The following is a 22,670-nucleotide window of genomic DNA, read 5'->3' on the forward strand; positions in this document are numbered from 1 at the left end:
AGTGTCCATTTTTGAAACTTAGAAATATTCCTCTAAAACTAGCCAAACTACGAATTCCGATTTACTCACCTGTTATCAGGAGAGAACCCAGTGCTGCATCTTTTAGACCAGCACTGACCCTGAAAAGTAATTTTAAGCGTACTTAACAGTAACTTGTATTTCCTTCCATAGGAATCCAATGTGTGCTTTTAAGTAGAAAAGTTTCTAAGTGTCTATTTTAACAAACTAAAAATATTCCTAAAAAATCATCTGTATGACTTAAACACATTCTTTCAACTGTTTACAGGAGATTTACCTATGCTGGATCCAGGATCCACCACTGAGTAAGAAAAAGTAACGATAACAGTACTTACCTGCTAAGTGAATTTTCTGCCATAGGATAACATTGGTGATTCTATGTGAACAATGTTCTGTGTCAACTTTTAAAATACAATAATAATCCTTAAAAATCACTACTGTAACCAAAACGCTTTTACTCAACTGTTTACAGGAGATGTCCAAGGACTGAATCTAGCATACAGTCCTGTGGTTACAAAAGTAATCCATAAAGTAACTAATTGCATTTGACTAGAAATTTCCATTGAGCTCAATGTTGCTTTGTGTTTGAAATTGTGTTGCCCATTGCAACAACTGTAACTACTGTACTTAAAAGTCTATTGCCTGTTTGCAAAGTATTTAAACTAAAGTAATTCATTCTGAGAAAGTATATTTTGTATTGTATTGTATAATGTAATTAAAAAAATAAAATATCTAAAAATAAACAGTTTAAACAATGTAGTAAATCAGTATCAAAAAAATCAGTATAACAATAAATACATTGAAAATTTTCATTTACAAAACCTTTGAAATTCACTGAAAAAACCATAGGTTTCAGGCCTGATATTTTTAGGAATTAGTATTTAAAAACCTTTGAAATTCACTGAAAAAACCATAGGTTTCAGGCCTGATATAGTTAGGAATTAGCATTTAAAAAACCTTTGAAATTTGAGATGTCATCAGTGATGTCACTGACCGTGTCATGAATGATGTAATATGTGACATCATCAGCAGTGGATTGCGGGCGCGCAAGATGTAGTTAGTACAACTAACTATATCGGAGGAATTTGAATGGTTTTGTTCGAGTGAAATGTCCAGCTAACTATAACACCCCTAAAACCTTTTGTTTTTTCAGTGAAATTCTAAGGTTTTTTAAATTCTAATTCCTAACTATATCAGGCCTGAAACCTATGGTTTTTTCAGTGAATATATACACATATATATATATATATATATATATATATATATATATATCGAAAGAAAAGATAGAACCTTCACACTTATCAATTTAACTGTTTTATTACACCACGTATGCACAGTTTTTTTTATCATTATTACCATTTTTAAGGTAGCACTTGCACTTTATTTATGGTCATGTAAATACACATAAGTACTTTATTAGTACATGACACCTTACATTTCATTGCAACATTTCCACATTTCAGTAGGTCTGATTAACGTATGATAGAGTTTTTTCTCATCATGCACTATTTGCCAATTTGCACTAATTGTAAATTAATCAATTTTTTGCACTTAGATCTTTTTATATACAAAAAAAGCGATTTTGCACATACTATGTTTTTTAGCCTACGTTGATTCATGGTTTTATTCCTGCATAGAATTTTTTTTTATGGATGACAAAAAATATTTATGTATTTATTATTATATTTATGTATTTATATATTTATTTAAACATTATCATCCTATGGTATTTTACCAATATATCAAATGTGCTTCTACCACCAAAAGATCGTATTTGGAAAACAGACTACGAATTATATATATATAAAAAATGTTGGAAAGGCTTAAGTATTTCTACTAATTTCACTAATCACGTGGTGTTTCAAAATGTTTTAAAAAATGGCGAACTACATTTTCTCTGTATGTGATTAAGGACTGGTGATGTCCGAAACGCATCATCTTTGAGGAATAAAACAACAAATTCAAGCCTTACCTTCCAGTGGTCCGTATCTCTCTATTCGCCAATTTGGACGTTGGAGAGTTATCTGCTCTGTATATATATATATATATATATATATATTTCTTAACCACTCGTAAGCACACTTCCTGGGGGGAAATCACGAGCGCAGACCTCTTATCGTGCCAACAGTTTTATTTATTTACAATCCCCATAACGGATGTCAGGACGCGTTTCGGCCGTCACAGCAGCAGCAGCCTATATATATATATAGAGAGAGAGAGAGAGAGAGATATGTACACACACACATTAAAAAAATAATTAAAAATCAATTGCAAAATATTGAAGAAATTACGCAATTAAATAAATATCAAAAAATCATTTGCTTAATATATTAAAAAACGAATTGATTCAAAAATATACATACATATACACACATTGTCACATTTAACAAATATCCAAATAATAATATTTTATATATGCAAACAACATTAAAAAATATTATAATCTGGGAGCAATACATAAACTATACCCACTCCAGTCTGCAACAGTAGGGAAAACGTTGGACTCTGGAGGGGTAACATTTACTATTCCCACTCCAGTCTGTGCAACATTATGGAAATTATTGTTCTCTGGATGGGTAAAATGTACTATTCCCACTCCAATCTGTGCAACAGTAGGGAAAGTGTTGGATTTCAAAGGGCTAAAATGTACTATTTTCACTCCAGTATGTGCAACAGTAGGGACAGCGTTGGACAGAGGGGTAAAATGTAATAATCCCACTCCAGTCAATTCAATAGTAGGGACTGTACTTCACATAACATATGTGAAACATAACCCTTTCAATTGAATACAATTATAAACTATATTAATTAAACCAAAAAATGATATATAAAAAAATGAACAATGTACATACTTATTAACCAATGTACTAATGAATTATCAATAAAGAAAGGGACATTATTTATTGCATAATTCATTTACCACACTATACCCTAATAAACCTAGCAACCCTGAATTAAAATGTAAATAAAATAAATAAATATACCACAATTACCATAAATCATAGAAAATTAAATCAATCAATCAATCAATCAAACATTTGAAGACCGTACTACTCACCCGTGAGGGTCTCAAGGCGCTAGGGGTGGGGGTGCTGCTACTGCTCGAACAGCCAGGTCTTGAGAAGTCTCCTGAAGGTCAGCAGGTCCTGGGTCTGTCGCAGGTGGATGGGGAGGGTGTTCCATGTCTTGGCAGCAAGTTAGGAGAATGATCTGCCACCGGTGGTCGTTCGGAGGATGCATGGAACGCTGGTGAGGGCGAGGTCAGCGGAGCGAAGCTGGCGGTTGGGAGTGTAGAAGGTGAGTCGCTTGTTCAGGTATGTTAGTTCGTCATCGTGGAGTGCTTTGTGAGCATGGGTGATGAGCTTGAAGGTGATCCTCGTGTTGACGGGGGGCCAGTGCAGTTCTCTCAGGTGGGCAGTCATGTGGCTCTGGCGAGGGATGTTGAGGACAAGGCATGCGGAGGTATTCTGTATGCATTGAAGTCTTTTCTGGAGTTTGCCCGTGGTTCCCGCATAGAAGGCATTGCCGTAGTCCAGCCTGCTGCTGACGAGGGCCTGGGTGACCGTCCTTCTGGTTCCAGTGGGGATCCATCTGTAGATTTTGCAAAGCATGCGGAGGGTGTTGAAGCAGGAGGAGGAGACGGCGTTGACTTGCTGGGTCATTGATAGAGATGAGTCCAGGATGAACCCCAGGTTGCGTCTGTGGTCGGTGGGTGTTGGCGCAGCTCCCAGCGTGGCCGGCCACCAGGAGTTGTCCGAGGCGGAGGGGGGGATCCGAGGATGAGGACCTCCGTCTGGTCCGATTTCAGTTTCAGGTGACTGTTCTTCATCCATTCGTGGAAGTTGGTTTTGGCGGTGGCGGGGTCCTTGGTGAGGGAGAGGATCAGCTGGGTGTTGCTGGCGTATGAGACAATGTTGAGGTTATGCGATCGAACGATGGAGGCGAGCAGTGTCGTGTAGACGTTAAAAAGGGTCGGGCTGAGGAATGATCCTTGGGGTACGTCACAGGTGATCTTGGTGGCTTAGGATCCGAATGGAGGGAGGTGGACTCTCTGGGTTCTGCTGGTGAGGAAGGAGGTAATCCAGTCCAGGGCTTTGTCGCGGATTCCTGCTTTGTGGAGGTGTGTGCATAGGGTATGGTGGCAGATGATGTCAAAGGCGGCCAAGAGGTCTAGGAAAATGAGGGCTGCGGTATCGCCATTGTCCAGCAGGGTCCTGATGTCATCGGTGACGGCGATGAGGGCGGTTTCGGTGCTGTGGTTGCTGCGTAATCCAGATTGGGACGAGTCCAGGGTGTTGTTCTCTTCTTTTAGTATTGTTAATTAATGAATTAATTATTATTATTATTAATTATTAATTAATAAACAAATCTGCAATCAATAATTAATTAATCAATTAATAATTAATAATTCATTAATAACAAACTTCCCACCCATAACTCCCTACAAACCCACAAACCGGCACTTAACAAATATAATTATTACAAAATGTACATAATTAATAATCAATGAAATAATTATTAATAATGTGTTAGTTAATTTAATTAACTTCCCATCCTATATCCCTACAAACCCAGCAACCCACACCTAACAAATAACTTACAAAATGTAAAAATTACAACATTTACATAATTAGTAATCAATTAAATACTCAATAATAAATGAATTCCTAATTAATAGCTAATTATTTCAGGGGTCTCAAACGAGTAGCTCGGGAGCTACTGGTAGCTCGCCAGTACCCTCAAAGTAGCTCTCAGAGGTGAAGTCAATCCCAGTATCTTATTCAGAGAGTCTATGCAGAGACTCAAAGCATATTAAAAAAAGCAGCACTTCTTAACTGAAGATCTTTAGCCAACCGGCCTACGGCAGGAACTCACATTAACAATCAAACACGCACTGTGTCGGCCTATTGAGTCTGCCACATGGTCACCTTTATCCAGTCTCGGAGTAAGTCACAAGGTGATTAGCCATGTGATAGTCCCCTGCTTTATCAATTTCACCATGTGTGTGAACAGTGGGCCATAAATCAAGAGTGGCAGTGGTAGCCTGAGCAGTAATCAGTGCTGACCAACTAAAGTGTGGGACTGCAGGAGTCAGTGAAAATGTTTCGGTTGGGTGCATGAGCAGCCTAGGGCTGAGGAAAGTTATGATCCTGAGCAGAGAAAATGAAGAGCCTCATCTGCATTCATCTATGTGTGCGTCCATTATAAACACTGTTGGTTCCTGTAAGCTACACCTGGTGTCAAGGATTACCAAATGGGTATGCTAGCCCCCATCATATGGGTTTTGTCTGTGGCACAAATGTGTCAGTTCATGGCATAATAGTGCCAATGACTTAATTATGGCCATACTTTACTATTTCGGGTATTCATGGTCTAGTTATGGTATACTGGCAGCCATCAGTGACATATTAAGAGGATGACTGCACTATATTTAGTTGTCCCTGACATAATTGTGGCTGCCCCTTGCATAATAATAACCATGACTAATAATATGGTGGCCATCCTGGTCCTTATGGTGTCCAGACTTGGCACAATTTATACTGGTGGGCATTATTGGCACTATACAGTCGCCTTCTGTGCTATGGTGCCATGGATTATGACTGTAATACCTGAGCATTTGAAGCAGTCTGTCCATGTGAGGCATTTGTACAATTGAGCGCACAATTAAAATGACTAGCTAATGTTTGGGGACTATGTAGTTACTAAAAATGAAAAAGTGTATTTTAAAGGCATTTTTTTCAAACAGGGGTTTTCTTCAGGAAAATTTAGTTTGTTTGCCCAAAATGGAAAGTGGTGATAGAAAAATCTGTGTATTTTCAGAAATTGATATGCTGATGAAGACAAAAGGTTGCAATTCCAAAACACATTTAAAGTTGATACTTGAAAGATAAGTCAAGCTGAATTGAGGAGACTTGGTTATGTCCTTTGTGCCACAAGGCATGTGAAGACTTGAATGTTACTTTATCAGTCAGGTGGGGGCATTTAGCATTTAATATTGATAAATGTTTCCCTAGCATTTCTTCAGGTACTATAACCTGGAATACTTGGGTGGCACTATGATAATCCTGCTTAGGGTGGTTATAGTGCGATGTTTGCATGTGCTGTCAATATTTTACAGTGATAAAATGTGCTAGTAGCTCAACAGGACTTTCCTTGAGCTGAAGTCACTCTCAATACAGAAAAGGTTGGCGACCCATGAATTATACTTATTTACCTTCCCACCTTACTCCTCTACAAGCCTAGCAACCCATTACAGCAATGTAACTTACTATTAAAATAAAATAAAAAAATATAATTGACTGAACACTGCAAACTATGTTTAAAAATATTATTAACAATTATACAAACAATAATAACCCCAAAAATAGTATGTAAACTAGCCCATTTAAAAACGATATTATTGAAAACAATATCTACAATAAGGATGTTAATAAAAACTATATTACTTATCTAAAAAAATTATACTCTTGACAACAACATTTTTGCATCATGGTAGTTGTGTTACAATATTTTCTTTCCGATATTTCTGCATCCGATATTTCCAACTCAATATTTTGTAAAAAAATCACTCATGATATGCCCTATGACATAATTTATCACATCACTGATGAAAACCCAAATTACATAATTAAGGCCATCACTGATGACATATTCCAATGAGTGTGTTTTTTTTAATTTATAGCTTACATATTGATACAAATATGTTTATGATGCATTTAAATTATTCAATACAGTAATACAATCCAAAAGCTTTTTTGCATTACATACAGATTAATTCAGCCTCTTAAAAACATTTACTATTAAGTGGTTGGGTTCGTCAACTGTGGCACTATGACTATAATAGCAAATATTATGGTCCTCCATCATGGAGCATGAAGCAATTTATAAAGATAAGAACAAAAGTTTGGGAAGTCCAACTTGGAATGGGTAGAACAAAGAGCACTATATGAGCGGAAAGCAAGATAAGGCAAATGAGGGGATAGAAGGGATACTGGTTAGGGGGCCGTGAGTAAGTAGTATGAGACCAGACCACCGCAATACTGGCTTTCGGGCTGTCAGTGAGTAGTGCGAGGCCAGATCTACCACAATAGTAGTTGGGTGGTCATGAATAAGTAGTGTGGGCCCTGTTATTCCCCATCAGAGGAGGCAACAGGAGGAGTAGGCTGATGTGAGGTGATAGAGGGATACCCTGAAATATGCTCTTTGAATTGTATTAGTATGGTGTCCCAGGCTGCTGCTACGGGACGTTTTCTTATTCTACAGGCTTCCTCGCAGTGCAGAATTTTTTGCTTCACCCCAATGGAGAAAAGCTCAACACCACTGAAGAAAGAATGGGGGCTGTTGTGCACACCAACTCATGGTTAGTTTGTGCTTGGCTAAAAGATGGGCTAAATTAGCAAAGCGTACCAGCACCTTAAAATCTTTCACCATTGGAAAAAGGGCCAGTGCTGTAGCTTCTCATGAGTTAAAAGTTGTTAGCTCTGTAACTGCAGCTAATAGGACGTGTACCAAATGCCAGAAACTGCCACTAGCATGTGCCTAAGGTCAGCTGACAGTGCTCGGCATCTTGTGCAGGCACAATCAGCCGATGAGAGCATACGGTTTATTCAAGAAAGTGTGAGGTAAGCCCTATGAAGAATCAGATATTGAATGTTCTTAAAAGGTGCATTTCCTAGAGATTGCCCGAGGAGATTCAAGTGCTAGCATCCATTCAGTATCATGCTGGGGGCACGCTAAATCCTCCTCCCATTACTGATGGAGTTGGCGCAGCGAGATCCCAGTGTGATCCATCCCTGATGGCTCTGTAAAACCAAGTGATTAGGTTTCGACCTGCTCCTAGGATGTGTGGCGCATGTATCACTGAATGTGTTGGTGGTTCTGTGTCCATCACACCCTAGTGTCTTGACGGTTCCTAATAACTGCTCATGTAGTAGAAATTGAGTTGGGGGAATGGTATATTCCTGAATTATCAGAAAAAATGAAGCAAGTGGTCATTCTGAAACAAATTCCCCACTATGTGAATGGAATGCTCACACCAGATTGTTAATTGATCAGCAGTAAAGTGCCCCAGGGGTACTGGTATATCCTGTAGCAGTGTGGCTGGAGAACAAAAGGGATGGGGCACTTTGTAAGCTGAAAGACTCGGGCCAAGCACTTTCGAGCTATCCCTACATTCAGGGTCCACAAAGAGTGAAGGTTAATATTAGGATGAATAATTTATTGTATCACATTACTGGGTTGTAGCAGTGCATATTAGCGGGCAACTACCATAGTACGTCTTTATCTAATTTTGTACAGCCTGTGTCCAGCGAATGGGTGTACGTGTTTACTAAACACATCTGCTTTTAATACACCATAATTGTGTACACGTATGGAACATGTGATAAATGTTTGCATTGAAGAGTAACCCTGTGGGCAGATGAAAGTTCACAATTTGTCTTCAGCATGTTCCCCACAGGTTTGTAGGCTCTGTAGACAAAGTTTGAGCAGGGAAAAGATTCTACATACAATTTACAAAGGGGCATATTTAGAAGTCACCACCACCACGTCACTTTTCTCAACATTGTGGTGGCGGTAAGGGTCTCGCCTCATTTACAAGGCAGCGTTAAGCCACTTAACCTGGCTTAACGCTGCCTTGTAAATAAAGCCCACTTTCACGCTATATTTAGCATGAAAGGGGTGGGCAATGGGTGTTGTGGTGGGCTTTCCACCATTCAAGTGGCATGGTAACCAGAAATAGTCGTGTTTGCGTCCACTCCCAATGCATTTTATGGTGACCAGGAACACCCCTTACTTACTATGTCTCAGGATTTCTCTGTTGACTTGTAACTGAAAAAGAATATATACCCTGACTCTTATTTGAGCCCTGAAGAAGTCCCTATAGGGACGAAACGCATTGGCTAAAAGGATCATGAATAGTGGATTTTAACATCTTGATGTGTTCATCATTTTCAATAAACAGACCCTCCAGGAAATCGGCAGTTTTGTAAAAATGCAGCGATTTTTACAAAACTGCCCACGAAATTTCTGAAATGTGGTGAAACGTTTGCCCTGACAGAACTAATTAGCGTTAAAATGTTGTGAAAAATACTGTCACTGTCACAGAATGTGCTGGATTATGCCACATAATTTGCCTTAGTTTTTTGCATAGCTTGACTGACTAGGTAAGTGTGGAAAAAGCACGCTCAAGTAAACTGTGGCACTGTAATATTCAGTCAGTGGCGGCAGTCCACCTTCGACAAGATGTAATGCCTCAGGTGTGCAGAACAATGTTTTGCAAAAGTGGCAGAGCTTGTGTTTGTTTACTCATGTGGCTGTCAATCACAGCGGAAGCTTTCTGCAAGATGCTGTTAGTGAATCAATGCTGAGCTTCAGACATTTCCTTTCATGCTTTGGTATGTATAAACATTTATGGGGGGCTAAATCATCCATCAATTGGCAGAGTGGATATACAGGGGCTCTAAGAAGGGGTGAAAAACAACAAAGCTTTGTTAACATGGAAATGGTCTTTTAAAGACCTGTGAAGTACTCGGGTGCGGCTGCAATAATTCAGACACTTCCCTACAGCAGCTCTAAAACTGTCTGTGTGTATGCTGGGGAAGCTGTCTCGGCCCGGGCTGCACACACAACGATGGGGGGGGGGATAAACATTGCGTAATATGCCTCCCCTTTTAAAATGTGTCATTGCATTATGTTTCCAGGGCATGACAGTGCCGCGGTGCTCTCTGTGTCTCAATTTCCAACCTGAAACATTAGCACAGCCTATGTGTGTGCCAGGCTTCTTCTCGCTCCCTTTGCCCAGAGAGCATAAACATAGAAGCACTGCTGGCACCTGCTGTAGTATGTCCTCAAGTTTCCTAAAAACATGTAAAAGTGACCCCCTGGATAAAATGAAGCCAATCAGAATTTACCTAATCCTGCTACATTCCTTGTAGCGAAGTTGAGAATAATAGCAGAGGGTCTTGCCCTGGGCTCCACCCTTCGAGCTGGCAATGGGTTACATTCCTTAGCAGCAGTGGCATCGTTATTATTGCCTGAATCAACAGGTAATGGTTAAGGGTTATTCAGCTCACCAGCAAAAATAGCTACATAGCTACATCTTTCACAAGAAATGATTCACAGCCTGACAACCCCATGGTATTGCGTCACTCAGGAGTGCCAGATAGCACCAGCAGAGCATACCTGCTGACAGTAGGTATGTTGTAAGGGTAGTAACCAGCAGCTGTAATAGCCGTGATTACTTGTTGCACCTGACAGAGCAAACAGTCAGATCGCTTGTAAAAATAGCCCAAAAGGTAGCACCTTTATCTTACTGAGATAAAAGGGGGGGGAAATGAATCCTCCATGAGCGGTCATCAACAACACATGCCCTTTTAAAATTAATCACTATGCAGTCCCCAAAATCTTGCTTTTGCTCGTTGCCCACCCAAGGAACCCTTCTAGCCATAATGAATTCGTTATGAAAAAAACTAAAATCCCATAATCTCCTGCTGAACCAATGAATGACTTAATTAATAAATTGTTAACATTCTTCACTCTGCGCAGGTCGAGGAGGAGCTTCTTTTAAAACAACAACAAAAGGAGGTTCTTGAGGTGTCAGTTGAAGAGGCATTTGGGGCTGCTCCAGAGTCAGAAAGACATTACAGGAAGACTAGCAGAATTAGCTTGAGGGACAAATGTTACAGTATTAGTCTCCTTGGAATTACACCTAACTGAATCAAGGCGCTGTATGGTCCCACAAGAATGGGGGGCGTCAGTGGCACCCTCAATTGACGTCGGTAGGTGATCAGAGGTGGGCAAGTTGAAATGGTACACTCTATTGCTTTTAGTTTACCATGAAGCATCAAATAGTCTCTTGAGTGCTGGGTATGTACAGTGTTTGTGATGTTGAAACTGACCTAACCTCCAAATTCACTACAGCAGTAGTGGCATACACTGGACTGCCAACTGGATTGGGCAGCGCTTTATCCATACGGTGCACAGTACGCAAAGAGTCCTTTTTTAGGTCTCGTCTAGCTATTGCGTTTACTCAATCGCAATGCGAGACTTTAGTAAGGGGCATTTCAAAGTGCTCCCAAAAGTGGATTGCATGGCGAGCACGCGCACAATCACGTGCATCGTGCCGCCATGCAGTCCGTTTTGGGAAGCGCTTCAGTCCACTGGTGACCTCGGCATCAAACTTCAAAGGGTCCGCTCCCCAGCCTGGAATGCGCTCCCCCGCCCCCGCCAAGCGCGCTTGCTTGCTTTCACTTTCGTGCTGCGGGCGCTCGCTTGCGTCCGGACCAATTTGTCTTGTTTTGTAAACATCCACGTTTAGGTGGTGGAATGTTTCTTTGTTTCGCTTTTTCTGATGTGTGCTTGTAATTCGTGAATTGGTGAACTCGCTGCCGATATCCTGGCTTGAGGCTTTGCCTAAAGCTTCTGCCTGAGTCACCCCGGTTGACAGGGGAACGGTAGATGGGAGACACACCTCAATTGTTGGCTTACTCCTTCCTTTCTGCTATCCCACAGCTCCCTCGACGCTTCGTGACGCATTAGCTGATGAGCAACTTCCTGCCCTCTGGAGTGCTTCCGAGGCAACCACATCAAGCACGTCGGACGCCCACCTGGCCGAACCATGCTGCAGATTTCTAGGCAGCAGGAAACCCTTTACCCCTTTCTTGTCATACTCGGCCTCTCTCGCGGATTTGCCTACGGGGAAGGAAACAGACAGTGTAAGAATAGCCGAGGATTACACTCTAGTGTCGGTGCATTTTTTGAATAGCGTGCAGCCCCTCTCACCGCCTCCGCCCGCACCTTTTCAGCGGCTAAATAAAGAACTGCGATAAGGCGTGAGCTGTCAGTCTCGTGCATCATTTTGCTTTTTGTTACCAAGTCTAACGTTCAACTCCCATCCGAGGGCGCGGTGATAGTTTCAGAATCCAATTTAGAGCTGTGAGTGCTAACGCGGTGTTTCAGTTCGGATGCTGCTTCAGGCTGTGACACAAGTGTCAACGCGGAGGTTTTCTTAGGCGCCCACCCCGCCCATACAATATATTTTGTAATGCAAGTAGCATCAATTCCATAAAGGGTTCCCTGCTCACATTTACATTCATTCTGAAATTAACATACCTGCAGCATTCTGTAAAATACGGAAGCTTCATTTCAACAGATTTCTAAACCGATCTTTTCCTAGGTACCAACCCGGACCCTTTCGGAGCCCGGTACCAGATTATACCCGGCTAGCTTGACATCATCATGACACGTGCAGAGTCTGCTAAGCAGGCACACACTTTTAAAAGCCTCGGAAACAACAGCTGTACGGTGTGATGTCACCGCCACTTCGCCCACCATACTGAAAAAAAACCTGACCCATTCGAGGCTAAAAAAAGAGCTTCATTAACATTTCAGGAAGGAGTGCTAAAGAAGAGGTGCGAAACAATGGAAGTGCCATAAAAAATAGGCTGGCAGCATTTGACGTGTTGCTCTAATGATTAATCCCATCGTAAAATATGAGACAACTGATATGGCAGAAGTCTCCCTGTAAATCTTAGCGGTTGACGCCTGTAAATATAACAAGCATTTGCAATGCAATAGGTCTCGCATTTACGCGAGTTTGAGCTATTGACATTGCAAATGACAATGCATTTATCTGTTTTTAAAACTTAAATAAAAGGCAGTCATTTGCAATGTCAATAGCTCAAACTCGCGTTAATGTGAGACCTATTGCATTGCAAATGCTTGTTACTTTTCCCTGGGTGTGAACTGAGAAAAATCAGTCAAAGGTTTCACAGAATTAACAGTTTCGGAATCAATAGTTACAAGTTTGTGTAAAATACAAGGATTAACTCTCCTCCATCAGGAGGACCCAGATGTTTTTAATCAACTCAGGTTACTTGATTTAGTACTTGGGCCGGCGACTTCTGATGCTGGTAGAGTCTGCTTATCTTGTAGCAAAACCTGTTTGGTGATACCTAGGCTTTCCTCAACATTACTGATCTCATGGTTGAGGGCCCCCATAGCATTAGTTAAAACAATTTCAAAAGAGGGTGCCTGAGGAAGAGGTGTCCTGCCTCTCGGATCCAGATCAGCGGTGCCCTGATAGGGGTGCATACATGGGCACTAGAACATCCCAGGGAGAAATACAGTACCCTCCCACAAGGTTAGGATTACATCTGTGCTTCCGTAGATCTGTAGACACTTTTAACATGCCTATTACGAGTGCAAAACTCTGCTAAAACAGTTTCCATTGATTTCAGGCTGAAAATGAATGATTATGAGTAAAATAAAGTGCCGCAAAAATGCAGCTAAATTTCCATATTTGTGCCGCTAAATTTCCATATTTGTGCCGCTAAATTTGCTAATCCATGCCGCAATATCCTGGGGGGGTCTGACTAAAGAATTACGGAAATAAGAATACAACGACTTGGCATATTCTTCAGATCATCATGAACAATCTGTTTTCTAACTGACTTACATAATTGATGTCTGCGGAATCCATATTTTTTTTCTTGCTTTAATTTTGGAAATTTCAAATAGGAAGTGTAGAGGGGTGCACTTCCTGGTTTTCCTGCACCACTACTACTTTGCCAGACTTTGTTGTTAACAGGTGCATTTTTTCTGCCTTTGCCTCCACCCTCAGTTGTCTTATTATATATTAAGATAAGATTTGATTGGCTGCCACCACATCAACAAAGATGTTGCCACAGCCATTTTAGGAATTGAGGACTGAGTCCCCAGTCCTGGAAATAAGTGTAAAAACAGATATAAGCGGGCACAGTAGGAATACCCTGCCCCCCGACCCCAGGCGGAGGGACCCTCCAGGCCGCATATCTGTGGTAAAATGAGAACTAAAAAAGTGCAGCCTTCCACGCTTCAATAAATGAACTCCCCAGGTGGGCAAGGGGCAAGGGGCCAGGTGGCAGTGGATTAAGTTTTATAGTGAAGGGGGGAGCAGCGCCCCTTGCCAAGCCTTCCTGAACATGCAGGGACAATATACCCTGGGGCAATATGTAAATAAAGTGCTTGTGTCCAAGAAAGTTCACTTTCGAGACACTGTTTCTCTGCCCACAAGGAAAGAAAAAAATCAAAAGTTAAAGGGACATTCTAGTTATGTGAACATTTCAGTAAAAACATATTATATTACTGAAAATGAACACTGAAATTCACCTGTTATAGTTATCTCAAGTAAGTTGTGCCCTAAAGTAACTATAATTCGTGCCCCACCATGCAAAGTGTTGTCATCAGTGGTGTATTTTCAGATGTTGCAGTGCTGTTATCAATGATGTCATAGAATGTGGTGCAATAGCTGATGCACTCAGCAGTTCTGGAAGAGATCTTGGTTTCTGCCAAATTTGGTGCAATTCTGTTCAGACATTATATATGTAGCTGTGTTTAATTTTCCATGGAAAAATTAATGTGGAAAGCACATTTTCGCGCTCTCCATTTTTTTTCAGCCCCAAACTTGATGGATCACACTCAAACATTCCAGGGAGGAGCTCAGTGGATGAGACCTTTTTTTTGGAACGTTTCATGAAGATTCGTCAAGCTGCTCCAATGTATTATGCAAATCCTTTTCCTGTTGAGCCTTGGGCCTGACTATAACTTCCTTTATAGATATATATATCTATCAAGACAATGTCTACAGAGATGATTTACCAAGCCTGTTGGTAGTATAGCACATTTCCGGGATGAAGTCCCCGGACATATGAATTACCTAAGGTCCACAAATTCAAGAAGTACAAGCTCACTCAAAATACTTGAATCAAAAGCAAAAATGTATTCCGGAGGACCCCATGATGTGTTTCAGCTGCATAAACCTTGATCACAATATGCCATTGCCTCTGTGAAGGGGCTATGTATGACATGGATGATAAATATAGAAATGAAGCCTTAGCTGCAATGGAGCATCATTTTGAAAATGGATATATATGTATATACTAATTCCTGCTCCTGACCTCCGAGCCTATTCAGGGGTGGGCTTTGTACTGTCGAAGCTGACAATAATACACATTTCTCAAAGTAATACCAACGGGAAGGAACCTGAAAAAGTGCATGGCCTCAAACTTAGATGTCAACTATATACAGAGCGAACATCAAGATAATTAAAGGACTCTCAGAAAGTACTCCCATGGAGGCGCCATCTTGGAAAGGAAGATTCTGTTCCAATACACTGTGCAACTCTTTGTTTTTCTCAAAATATGTTAATATATATATGTTAGAACTGGGGGTCTCTAGTTGGCAATGGCTTTAACCTTTGACCAAATATGGACCCTTGCTTCTATTCAGGGAAAGGGGATTACACTCCTGGATAACCCCTGCTCTCCCCCTTGGTGGCTTGGCACGAGCAGACAGGCTTATCTTAGAGGCAGTGTGTGAAGCATTTGTGAACTCATACAGTAATATAGTGAAAACACTACAGATGGACACCACACAGGTTTTATAAAAATAAGTATTCTTTATATAGACTTAACACAAGACCACAAACGACAAAAATCCACAATACTGTAATCAAAAATAATACTTCAAGATGGTAAATGTAGTTCAAAAATAGTTTCTTCACTTAAAAGCAGTCTTTAGCAACAGCACCGAAACCATGGTTCTATACGATGTCACGATGTCGATGGATTCTTGACCACCCACGTCGAGGATAGGCTCCGCGATGATATCGGCTGCGGAGTCAATGCGGCACAGCAGAAGGCGTCGGGCCTACGCCGCAAGTCGGAGCAGCACTCACAGCTTAGGGCAAGTTACGATGTTGCTCGCTGGCATCGATGTGGCACTGCGGCTGAAATCGGGTCTACGTTGTAAGTCGGAGCAGCGCTCACGGCTTCGATGCAGAGCACGGCATCACTCGCCAGTGTCGGTGTTGCAATTCAATTTTCTTCTGTAGCAGCTACAACAGCAAGTTCCAGATGCATGCAAACAGAAGGGGTGAAGTCTTTTGTATCCCTCAGACTTCAGACAGGAGGCAAGCTCAAATTCAAGCCCTTGGAGAAATATTCTGCAAGATGATGAAAGTTTCTTAAAAGTTCCTTCTCCTTCCCTTGGCAATAAAGAAACCACTGCAGGCCAACCCAGCAAACCGCACACTGGCAGAGGGGCAGTCCAAACTCCTGCAGCTTCCTTGGTTCTTGTCCTTAGCAAAGGTTTGTGTGAGGAGGACCTGAACGAGGAAAACGGGGTAAACCGGAAATGGACAGAGCAGACCGCGCTGACCTTGTCTTCGCTGGAAACGGGCAGCGGTCTAGGTTCGGAGCAAGGCATGGAGGAGGGGCCGTTTATGTATGCAGAAGACGGATGCCTAAATAGAACGCCAGGAGAGGAGACGGAATGCAGCGGCATCGGAGCGGGAGAACAGGAGGAGAGCATTGGGCGAAGCAAGAAGGCGGAACGTGAGAGCAGGGGAGCAGAGCAGACAGAGGATCCAGAGCGGCAGTGGAGCGAGAAGAGAGGAGACGCGAAGGAACCAGCCGGCCAAGAGACAGAAAAGCATTCTACACTACGAACATACCCGGCAGGCTAGAGGAGGGAGAAGATACCCCAGGTCCTGACGCCACGGCCCAGGAGAAGGGTCGTGGTCCCAGGCGAGTAACACTTGGGGGATCGTTCTGGTGGGGGTGGTGGGGAGGGTCGGGGTGGTAGGGCACAGGGGTGTGTTGGGTAAATTATTTCCGGCACTCATCCTATCTATACCATGCACTTCTTTTGGTGGCAGTAGCATAATCAATAGATAAACAAGGCCAGGACTTGACCCCCACGTATTTGTTTTCTTTTTTCCCTCCATGCCTCCCGGTTACAAGAGTTAAAAAGAAGAAGAGGAGAGACAGAACACAGAGAACTCTATGCCCAGACCTGGAGGAACTGACTGACTGATTGTTTTTGTGTTGCTAATCACCGAACAATTTTCTGTATTTCTTTCTGGGATTCCTGGACCACGCCCCACCCCTTAATATTGCAACAATAAAGTCCAACATCTCATTTGCTACGTTTGTGCACTCCTTCATCCCTGTGACCACCGATAACGGCCACAAAAGTGGTGTCAGAAGTGGGATAACCACCTACAGGTGCTGAATCATGACACAACCCGTGCCCCTTGAAAGCATTATTAACCAGCTAGCAGAAGGACAACAACATCTGCAGCTGGTGTTCGAACAGCAGGTCCAAACTGCTAAACAAGACAGGGAAGCACTACAAGGAGCATTAAGGGAGCAAGCCACCCTGCTTACCTCGAACCAACAGGTTCAAGATACAGCTGTACTGCGGCTAACTGACACGATTGTGAGCACTAAAGTACACCCTAATGTCCCCGGATCCGTTCTCCAAAAGTTTCAGGAGGGGAAGACCCTGATCATTTTTTTACAAACTTCGAAAGGGTCGCCTCCACGGCTGCGTGGCCACATGAACGATGGAGCCAATACATAGCCCCGCTCTTGTCGGGGGAACTCCAGGCAGCCCATCAGGCAGCCAACCCTGCCGGTACTACCCCCTACGAAGAGGTAAAAAGAGCTATTCTGGAGAGGTTGGGATGCGACCAAGAGTACTATCGCAACAGATTCAGGAAAGAAAAATGGTCCTCTAGTGAGAACCCACGGGCCCTGTATTACAGGATCAAAGACCTGGGACATCGGTGGTTAACCCCCCAGATATCCACTGTGGAAGAAGTTACAGAGAAAGTAATCTTGGAACAATACCTGGTGGCCCTGCCTACCACTACTCGTTCATGGGTAAAACAACATCCTAACTTGTCCTCTGTAACCGCGGTGGAGCTAGCGTTTGCATTTCAGAGATCACCTGAGTTTAGGGCGGGTATCTCATGGGCCCCTTTTGTGTCCCCAAGGAACACACCTAGACCAGAACCAAAAGCCCAGGCCAGTCCTTGTACTCTTCCTAAACCCTTCCAGCCCACTCCTAGCCCTAGCATACAAGGGCCGCAATGTTATCACTGCGGTGACTGGGGCCATATCGCCCGGCAATGTCCTCACCGGACCACAGCAGCTGAGCCTATGGACGTGGGTTATTCTAGAGGACGGATTATGGTGACCAGGGAAGGTCCTCAACAATACAAAAAAGACGTCCTCTTGAACGGGAAGAAGCAAAGAGCCCTCCTGGATACCGGTTGCCACGTGACCGTCGTAGATCGAGCCCTGATTCCCCAAACCCAAATGAAAGAGAACGAGCATGTGCATGTTACTTGTGTGCACGGAGATACCAAGACATACCCTGTGGCAGAAGTCCTTATGGACATATCAAATTACCCCCAAGTGCGAAGAGTGGGGGTCAGACCCTCCCTACCCGAAGCGGTAATCATAGGCACTGACCACCCCATAATTGAACAATACCTAGACGAGACAAAAAGAAAAGACACGATGTGGTTGTGTGAGGCACCTTTCCACGATAGCGACCTGGACGGAACTGTAGGAAAGGACAAAAAGAGTAAGAATTAAAAAAAAAAAAGAAAAAAAACAATACTTGCAGACATCCTGTCATGCCTTCCCTCTTTCCCACACAGGCCCCATCGAGCCAGCCCCAACTAGTTTCCGGTCAGCTCAGAGAGACGACAACACCCTTCTGCATGCTTGGGAGAAAGTACAAGAACCAGAGCCCGATCAGGTAGGACCCTACTTCTTTGTAAAAAGGGGGTTGTTGTATAGAGCGGTAAAAGGGAACACACACACCAAAACACAGTTGCTGGTACCTCTTCCTTACCGAAAACACGTGCTACACCTGGCCCATAACCAAACAGGGGGTGGCCATTATGGGAGAGAGAATACACTACAATATCTCCTGGAGAGGTTCTATTGGCCAGGGGTATATAGGGATATAGCGAGACACTGTTCCGCCTGTGTAAGGTGTCAATATACGAACCCCGAAGGCATAAAAAGGCCCCCTTATGTCCCCTGCCCATAATAGACGTACGCTTCAAGAGAGTTGGTATGGACTTGGAGGGTCCACTTCCCCCCTCGGCCAAAGGACATAAGTACATACTAGTCATTGTAGATTATGCGAGTAGATATCCAGAGGCCTTTCCCTTGTCTACCGTGACCACCTCTGCCATAGCCAAGGCCATGGTATCCCTGTTCTCAAGGGTAGGATTTCCAACAGAGATCCTTACTGACCAAGGAACCCCTTTTATGTCACATATTATGACCCAAGTCTGTAAGATCCTGGGTATTCGTCAGCTTCGTACCTCGGTCTACCATCCTCAAACCGATGTTCCTTGTGGAGCGTTATAACAAGACCATCAAACACATGCTACGCAAGGTCATCTCAGAAACCGGGAGGGACTGGGACCAGAAGCTACCCCTTATCCTCTTTGCCATAAGAACACACGAGCAAAGATCAACAGGTTACTCCCCGTTCGAGATATTATTTGGGAGAAAACCACGTACCTTACTAGACATGGCAGCAGAACAATGGGAGGGCGAAGATGAGGAGGGACAACCCCTAACCAAATACGTAGCGGAGTTAAAACCGACAATCACTAGGATATGGAGTCTGGTGCATGAACATATGGAAAAGACCCAAAACGCCCAAAAACAGTATTACGATAGGAACAGTCAATTAAGAGAATTCAAACCAGGGGAGAAGGTACTCCTTTTGCTCCCGTCCTCAGCAACCAAGTTATTAACACAATGGCAAGGTCCCTAAATCATTGAAAAGAGAGTGACTCCCGTTACCTATAGCGTCTTGTTACCACAGCATCCCGGGGGCAAACAAATTTATCATGTAAACTTATTAAAGAAATGGATTGACGTTGCAGAGCCCGATAAAACGGGAGGGCCAATCCTATCGATAAGCACAGAAAAGCCCTTAGAAATCACCACCCCGAACCCTCCGACAACCCCAACCGAGAAACCCCCCATAGGAAACATATTATCCCCAGCGCAACAGTCCAGACTACAGACACTGTTAGAGCAGTTTCCCAGCCTTTTTCCCTCAGTACCAGGGCTGACCTCGATGATCCAGCACGACATCATATCCTTAACCCCAACCATCATAAAACAGAAACCGTACCGGATCCCTGCCGTACGTAGGGAAGCCGTAGAAAGGGAAGTAACAGCTATGTTGCAGTCGGACATCATAGAACCGTCCACAAGCAATTGGTGTTCCCCGATCGTATTAGTATCAAAGCCGGATGGAAGTCTCCGCTTTTGCATTGACTTCCGTCAGGTGAATAGCATCACAAAATTTGATTCTTATCAGATGCCACGGATCGATGAATTAATTGAGCGATTAGGGAATGCCAGGTACCTGTCAACTTTAGACCTCACCAAAGGTTATTGGCAGATACCCCTGACACCACAAGCTAGGGAGAAAACTGCCTTTGTCACTCCTTCCGGCCTTTATCAATTTGAAGTACTCCCTTTCGGCCTCCATGGGGCACCAGCAACCTTCCAGCGGCTGATGGCCCGCTTATTGAAACCCCATATAGATAATGCTGCCGCCTATTTAGACGACATAGTCATGTTTAGCAGTAGCTGGAGAGAACATCTCGAATATCTGACTGCTGTGTTCTCAGCTATCCAAGCCGCGGGTCTTAAAACAAACCCAAAGAAATCCCTACTGGTTACGGACTCCATACAGTACCTTGGGTACACGATACAAGGGGGCCTTATCAAACCTCAAATGAGTAAAATTGAAGCCATCAGAACTCTCCCTACCCCCAAAACAAAACGTGACATACGCTCCTTCTTGGGTTTCATTGGTTACTATAGACGTTTTATCCCCAATTTCTCATCTATAGCCAGCCCCCTAACCAGCCTCCTGACCAAGACCCATGCATCCCGAATAACAACATGGAGTGCCGTCCACGAAAACAGTTTTCAGGAGCTGAAACACGCCATCTGCACAGCACCGGTATTACAGTGCCCTGATTTCAATAGACTGTTCCTCTTACAAACTGATGCCTCAGGGATAGGTCTGGGTGCCGTGTTATATCAGCCTAACTCTCATGGTGATCTCAAACCTCCTTTGTACATCAGTAGGAAGCTTTTCCCCAGGGAGGTGACATACTCAACGATCGAGAAAGAATGTTTGGCCATCAAATGGGTGATTGAGGCTCAGCAATATTACCTGCTAGGACGATCATTCACTGTACTCACTGATCACGCCCCACTCACTTGGCTTGTGAAAAATAAAGACACAAACCCGCGTATCCTTAGATGGTTTCTGGCATTACAACCCTTTTCATTTCAGACCCTACATATCCCGGGACCCCGACAAGTCTGTGCTGACTATCTATCCAGAAACACCTCCACTGAATGGACCCACCGACCATTCCTAAGGGGGGAGCTTTGTGAGGAGGACCTGAACGAGGAAAACGGGGCGAACCGGAAATGGACAGAACAGACCACGCCGACCTTGTCTTCGCCGGAAACGGGCAGCAGTCTAGTGTCAGAGCAAGGCATGGAGGAGGGGCCGTTTACGTATGCGGAAGACGGATGCCTAAATAGAATGCCAGGAGAGGAGACGGAATGCGGCGGCATTGGAGCTGGAGAACAGGAGGAGAGCATCGGGCAAAGCAAGAAGGCGGAACGTGAGAGCAGGGGAGCAGAGCAGACAGAGGATCCAGAGCGGCAGTGGAACGAGGAGAGAGGAGATGCGAAGGAACCAGCCGGCCAAGAGACGGGAAAAGCATTCTACACTACGAACATACCCGGCAGGCTAGAGGAGGGAGAAGACGCCCCGGGTCCTGACACCACGGCCCAGGAGAAGGGTCGTGGTCCCAGGCGAATAACACTCGGGGGATCGTTCTGTGGGGGTGGTGGGGAGGCTCGGGGTGGTAGGGCACAGGGGTGTGTTGCGTAAATTATTTCTGGCACTCACCCTATCTATACCACGCACTTCTTTTGGTGGCACTAGCACAATCAATAGATAAACAAGGCCAGGACTTGACCCTCTCGTATTTGTTTTCTTTTTTCCCTCCATGACTCCCGGTTACAAGAGTTAAAAAGAAGAAGAGGAGAGACAGAACACAGAGAACTCTACGCCCAGACCTGGAGGAACTGACTGACTGATTTTTTTGCTAATCACCGAACAATTTTCTGTATTTCTTTCTGGGATTCCTGGACCACACCCCACCCCTTAATATTGCAACAATAAAGTCCAACACCTCATTTGCTACGTTTGTGCACTCCTTCATCCCTGTGACCACCGATAACGTCCACAGTTTGTCTTGTTTTCCCAGAAGTGATCTAAAGTCTTGGGGTCTGGGCCCCCATATTTATACTACTATTCTCTTTGTTCTCTGAAGGCAGAGGGTCCTGTACCTAGTCCAAACCAGTTCTGGGTGCATTCTGCCAGTGCACACCTTCTTTCTTTGTCAGTGTGGGCCAGGGACATCAGACGCACCACAGGAGGTGGAGCCAGTATTGTGGAAGGCAGGCACAGCCCAATTCAGGCCCAGGTGCTACTCCTCCCTCCACTCCCAATGCAGATAGGTCTATTCAGCCTAGTGCTGACTCACCCTGTCTCCTAGAGGTCCCCCACCCCCTGTCACTCACAAAGCCAGACAAACAATACACAAGCTAGCAGAGGCAGGCTGGATGGTTAGGCAAGAAAATACCTACTTTCTAAAAGTGGTATTTTCAAACACAGAATTTTAAAACCAACTTCACTAAAATATGTATTTTATCATTCTGAGTTCAGGCATACTTAACTCGAATTTCTAC

The 22,670-nt window shown here is 43.6% G+C and overlaps 1 pseudogene; it reads left to right on the forward strand.

Annotated features, from left to right (window-relative positions):
• Nucleotides 1-17,073: 17,073 nt before the first annotated feature.
• LOC146831092 (uncharacterized) lies at nucleotides 17,074-18,443 on the forward strand (annotated as a pseudogene).
• The last annotated feature ends 4,227 nt before the right edge of the window (nucleotides 18,444-22,670 follow it).

Source organism: Triturus cristatus, chromosome 5_1 (genome assembly GCF_964204655.1).
Source record: "Triturus cristatus chromosome 5_1, aTriCri1.1, whole genome shotgun sequence".
In the NCBI taxonomy this organism is placed as follows: Eukaryota; Metazoa; Chordata; class Amphibia; order Caudata; family Salamandridae; genus Triturus; species Triturus cristatus.